The sequence below is a fragment of the Apium graveolens genome, chromosome 3 (genome assembly GCF_009905375.1).
Source record: "Apium graveolens cultivar Ventura chromosome 3, ASM990537v1, whole genome shotgun sequence".
In the NCBI taxonomy this organism is placed as follows: domain Eukaryota; kingdom Viridiplantae; phylum Streptophyta; class Magnoliopsida; order Apiales; family Apiaceae; genus Apium; species Apium graveolens.
The window spans coordinates 287,570,340-287,576,083 of record NC_133649.1 but is presented as its reverse complement, the minus strand read 5'-3'; the positions used below and the strand labels follow the sequence as shown (position 1 = coordinate 287,576,083).

At 36.5% G+C, this 5,744-nt stretch overlaps 1 long non-coding RNA gene across 1 annotated transcript; it reads left to right on the top strand.

Annotated features, from left to right (window-relative positions):
- The first annotated feature begins 604 nt into the window (after nucleotides 1–604).
- Nucleotides 605–1,922, top strand: LOC141711106 (uncharacterized). Its single transcript, XR_012571216.1, has 3 exons — nucleotides 605–697; nucleotides 1,095–1,256; nucleotides 1,713–1,922. It is a non-coding gene; the product is annotated as an uncharacterized LOC141711106 (long non-coding RNA).
- Nucleotides 1,923–5,744: the final 3,822 nt, after the last annotated feature.

Sequence of the window (5,744 nt, the reverse complement as noted above, 5' to 3'; positions counted from 1 at the left end):
ATGTTCACCCCCAGCGATGAGTGCTGTTTCATCAATGCCCATGAGAGTTGCTGTTGTTTCACCGCCGGTACCACAGCCAGCATTTAACTTGTCTCCCTCAGCTGAAAATTCTGTCCGGGGCCCAGGTGGGCGAGGCCGTGATCGTGTACGGCCGCAGGGTTCTGAAAACTTGCAGATGCCTGCTTCCATGAGTGAGTACTTTTCCTTCACTGAATTTCAAAAAATAATTATACATTTGCTTCTTCTTTCTTTTCGTGTTTTTCTACTATATTTTTGGGGTTTAGGTATTTATCTGTATTTATGCTGTTGGCGGTTTAAAAAATAATAGATTTTGTTTATAGGAATGAGAATTTGTTTGTTCCCTAGTTATTATTATCGGAACTAAATGCATTGTAATTTTTCTTTTGTCAAGGTGGGTTTTATGCAGACACAGCTGCTGCAGACTTTACGGCTCATGTGATACATGTAGACTCTGGGGAGGTATACATACTAATTCTCTTTTTAAACTTTCTTGTATAATTTTTTATTAAATTGTGTTAAATATATCTTGTACTGTTTCTTTTAGGATGTTATTAAAAAGATCATGTCTCTGGTTCAAAACGGGCCTAGAGGAATTTGTGTGGTTTCTGCCTACGGAACTGTTTCTAGTGCCCTGATTTCTCATCCCCTTTCTTCTGGTGGTTCAGTCACCTATGAGGTTTGACTCCTATCTTCCTTACTACTACTTCAACTCTAATTTATTGGTTGAATTCATACTATAGGTTAATGTATGTGCATATGTCTGTTAGCTATCTCGTCTGAATGCAAATTGATTTAATTAAGAAATTATGAAAAAGGTGTTTTGTCTTGTGATTTATAGCCGTATAGTTACATATAGACCCCACTTTTGCTGATTTACATACAAGAATGGAGGACATGCCCTGCTCGGATCAGGGTGATTGTGTTACTTGTAATTCCTGAGTGGGGAGACAACTATGGCTGTATAGCTTCTCTGAGTATCCTTGTTGCAATAAAAATCTACTTAATAATGGAATTAGTACTCTCTTTTTTCTCTCTCTTCTCTTTAATGCACAATTTCAAACTATATACTGCAGGGTCAGTTTCAAATCTTGTCTTTGACTGGCTCATTTACTGTGGCTGAAACTGGAATGGGGAGATGTAGAACAGGTGGTGTCAGTGTATCGCTAGCATGTCCCGACGGCCATGTCATAGGAGGTGCCGTGGCTGGCCCGCTAGTTGCAGCTGGCGGGGTTCAAGTAAGATCTTCTCTTTGTTCTACTGTTAGGATTTAATTATGTACAAATAACTTAAATGTAAAAAGTCAGTGTGGCTCATGCTAGTTGTTGTAAAATCGTTAGGCTGAGATATACTAGCATGCTCAATTTGTTTTCAATTTGTTTCGATGCATTTTACTTTCCAACATTCTGCTGATTGAAGCTACTGAGCTTGCATCAAGTCAGACCTGCACTTTTTTACCTTAATACCCCTGTTTTATCATGAACATTTAACATAATGTATACTATCTATTTAGTTTTGGCGGTGCATTATAAGTCTAGACTTTATTTTATAGTTTACTCCTCTTCGAGAGGCCTTCACCTACGCTTATTGAAAAATCATAAAATCAAAGTTTCATGAAATCAATAGGTTGATATCATATAGTGCTTCCTTCTAAATAATTTTAACCTTAATTTTAACACTCATTTTCTTCTCAGACTGTGGTTGGAACCTTTCTCCCAAATGCTCGTAGAAATTATTAACGGCAGCAAGATGCAGCAAGACCAGATCATGTCAGAGGCCGAGAAGGGAACCCCCGATGTCAACATGGTTACGCCTGATGGAGTATCATAATACTTTCTTGATTTGCTTTAGGCTCCTAAGAAGCTTTGTAATTATTAACTTTAGTATTTCCGGCATATTATTTCTTGCATGAAGTTTCACCAATTTTATTCTTTGATTATTAGTATTGCAATTTTGCCAGTATTTATTTCTATTTAGCCTAAAATAACTTTGGAACACCTATATGAGTGAAGATGGGTGATAGCTAACTAGTACATATTCTTATATGTTACTTAATAATTAAGACCACCAAGACACCTTTTGATTAATATTAATTATGTACCGTCTCAAAAATAGTATTAATCCATATGTAATGCATAAATTAAATAACAAGTAAATAACACATATATTTTAGCATGTTTCTACCTTAACCCTATCAGTCTAAGTCTGGCTGGCTTAAAAATTTCACTAAAAAAATATATTATTAATCATCCTATTACAAGATTAAATAATATATATACTTTTATTAATATTTATCCTCTTTTTTTTTGTCACACTAGTAATTGATAATGTCATACTCTCTAAGACCTTTTAATAGCATATATAGCATTATATACATTTGGGATCACGTATGTACACCATCTGTTGATTTTTTTAATATAGGTGAGAAATAAGGTTTTGACTTTTCATGAAGAAATACACCGAGTTTATTCTGGCAAGTTGAAGGTGTTTATGGATTTGCTATAGTAAAACCAAGATTTGTATAATTGTGTGTATACAGTAAAAACACGTACGTGGGCGAAAGGGGGAGGGGCACTACGTCAAAAATACATGCAAATAATCAACCACATTCGTATTTAACTCCTGTTACAAAATATTATAGATGAAAATTGATGTGACTAACTTAGACCCTTTTTGTGTCGAATATAATATAGAATAAGTAAGGGTATCGTTAAAGCCAAAGATCAGTGGTTTGCTTCTTGCTTTAATCTTGAATAAAAATTAAGAATGTGATTTGGTTTGATTTATTGTTTTTAATAAATATGTTTTATGTTGAATTTTTTAATTTCCCAATATGTTTTATGTTTTATGTTCCCTCCGCATGCATAATTATGACAAAACCTTAACACAGATTCAAATTCATTATCAGGAAAACATCTTCTTATTACTAGATCGGGATAATACTTCCAAAGATATGGATCATCCCACACATAAAATTTTGAATCATGTTTAAAAAAGTGTGCAAGTAATTCACAATGTCTGCATACCATGTAATAAAGTGTTTTAGAGCACTTACCTCAATCTGGAGAAGTTGTTCGTCCAAAAATGTCTCATTTATAGGCACATCTTCTTACTCCCTCACCAAGCGACTTAGATGATAAGCTACAACATTCTCAGATCCTTTCTTGTCCTTAAAATTAATGTCAAACTCTTGTAGCAGCAAGATCCAACGAATGAGTCTTGGTTTTGCCTCCTTCTTTGCCAACAAGTACTTTAAGGCCGCATGATCAGTGTACACAATCATCTTTGTACCAAGCAAATATGACCGAAATTTCTCCAAAGCAAAAACAATAGCTAGGAGCTCCTTCTCAGTGGTTGCATAATTGAGTTGTGCATCATTTAAGGTCCTCGAAGTATAATAGATAGCATGCATCTTTTTGTCTTTCTGTTGCCCAAGTACAGCTCCAACAGCATAATATGAAGCATCACACATTATCTCGAAGGGAAAATTCCAATCAGGTCCTCAAATGCTAACTTGCATTCATCATTGAACTCGAATGAAACATCTTTCTGAAGAAGGTTAGTTAGAGGTCTTGCAATTTTTGAAAAGTCTTGAATGAATCTTCTGTAGAAACCAGCATGTCGAAGAAATGACCTAATCTCCTTTACACTTGTCGGAGCATGTAAATACCGAATCAACTCAATCTTTGCTTTATCCACCTCAATGCCTCTTGAAGAAATCACATGTCCAAGAATCATACCTTAGGTCACCATGAAGTGGCACTTTTCCCAGTTCAACACCAGATTTGTTTCTTCGAATCTTTGCAAAATTAATCTCAAGTTCCTCCAACAACCATCAAAATCATCACAAAAAAAATGAAATCGTCCATGAAAACTTTGATAATTTTTCCCACATAATCAGAGAATATGCTCATCATGCATCTCTGAAAAGTCCCAGGCGCATTGCACTGACCGAAAGATAAGCGCCAAAAGGCAAAAGTACCAAAAGGTCATGTAAATGTTGTCTTCTCTTGATCTTCGGGGGCTATAGCGATTTGATTATATCCGGATTATCCATCTGAGAAACAGTAATAAGCACAGCCAGCCAACCTCTCCAATATTTGATAAATGAATGGCAAAGGAAAATGATCCTTCCTTGTAGCATTGTTGAGAGGCCTATAATCAATCCAAACTCTATGACAAGTGATGGTTCTTTGAGGCACCAATTTGTTCTCCTCCTTCGCTACAACTGTAACTCCAGACTTTTTAGGAACAATATTCACGGCAGAAACCCACTTTGAGTCCGAGATAAGATAAATGATTCCATTATCCAATAGCTTGATGACTTCTTTCTTCACAACTTCCATCATTGGAGGATTGAGTCAACGCTGAGGTACTCTCACAGGATTTGCACCTTCTTCTAAGTGGATACGATGAACACATAATGTGGGGCTGATTCCCCGATTATCTGCTAAACTCCACCCAATAGCCTTCATGTGTTTTCCAACTACCTTCACCACTTTTTCTTCTTCTCCAGATGTGAGATTTGATGAAATTATGATCGGCAATATCTCTTTTTCCCTAGAAATACGTAATTGTTGTGGAGAGACACCCATAAAACTGATAGAAGTTCATTGAATTCTTGATCTTGACATGGTGCTTCTGCAGCTTTTAGAAGTATGTCTTTCCCCACATCTTTTGATAATTGAGCTTTAGAAGAGCTTTGACCATCTTGAGTAGTTGATGTCAATTTTCAAGGCTCCTTTGATTTACCAACATCCTTGGATTGTTGAATCCTAGCTTCTATCTCCCTTTAATCTTGGGAACAGGCATGAGTAGAGGAGTTGGTATTTCTGGTCTCACAGTCTCAGGAAGTGCAGGCAATGGAATGTTAAGTTTTCCATGATGAATCCCAAATCTACAGAGTTTTGTATTTGTAAATGCTTGTGGGAGTCCACCAGAGTAGTGAGGGCTTGCACTTGAGTTGTGAGTGAATCATTGGAAGACTGCAGAGTTGTAACTTGTTGTTGGAGAGCTTGAATCTGTAAGTTTGTGGATGTAGAAGTGGGTTTTTGAGAACTTGAGGAAAGGGAGGTACCAAAGGTATCTTGCACAGCTTGTTTCATCATTCCATATGAAGAGCAAATAGCTCATACCTGCTTTGGTGGAGTTGATTCAACTTGAGTTTTATATCATTTGAACTTGTAATTTGTTGTTGAACTACCTCATGCAGAGCTATGAAAGACTGTCTGAGATTTTTGACATCCTTTTCTACAGAAGTCAGATCAAATTTGACCATTTGGTCAGCAAAGTGTTGAAATCTTGAAGTGATCTTGACTTGAGAAGGAATAATCTCATCCATCTTACCTCTCACCCGCTTCATGATCTTGTCTTCATAGCCAATCAATTTTATTTCTAGTGCTCTACCAAATAGGTGAAAAGCTTTGAAATGAGCCTTGTACACTTCATTGACTTCATCATAGACCTCTTGAGGAGTCAGGACCTTGGCATTGCTTCCCAGTATGGTTACATATTCATCTCTAAACCTGGCCAAGACGTGATCCATCTCCAAAGAAAAGTCCTTAGACAACCAAGCATCTACATATCCATCTTGCTTAGCTTCATTAACTATTTTCTACTTCTGATTTTCAACTTCTTTATTGTAGGTTAGCAGAATAGCTTGATAGTCTTGGTTGCTCATATCTGAGGTAAGAAGATGCTGTTAGATGTTGGCTAGACCAGAAATT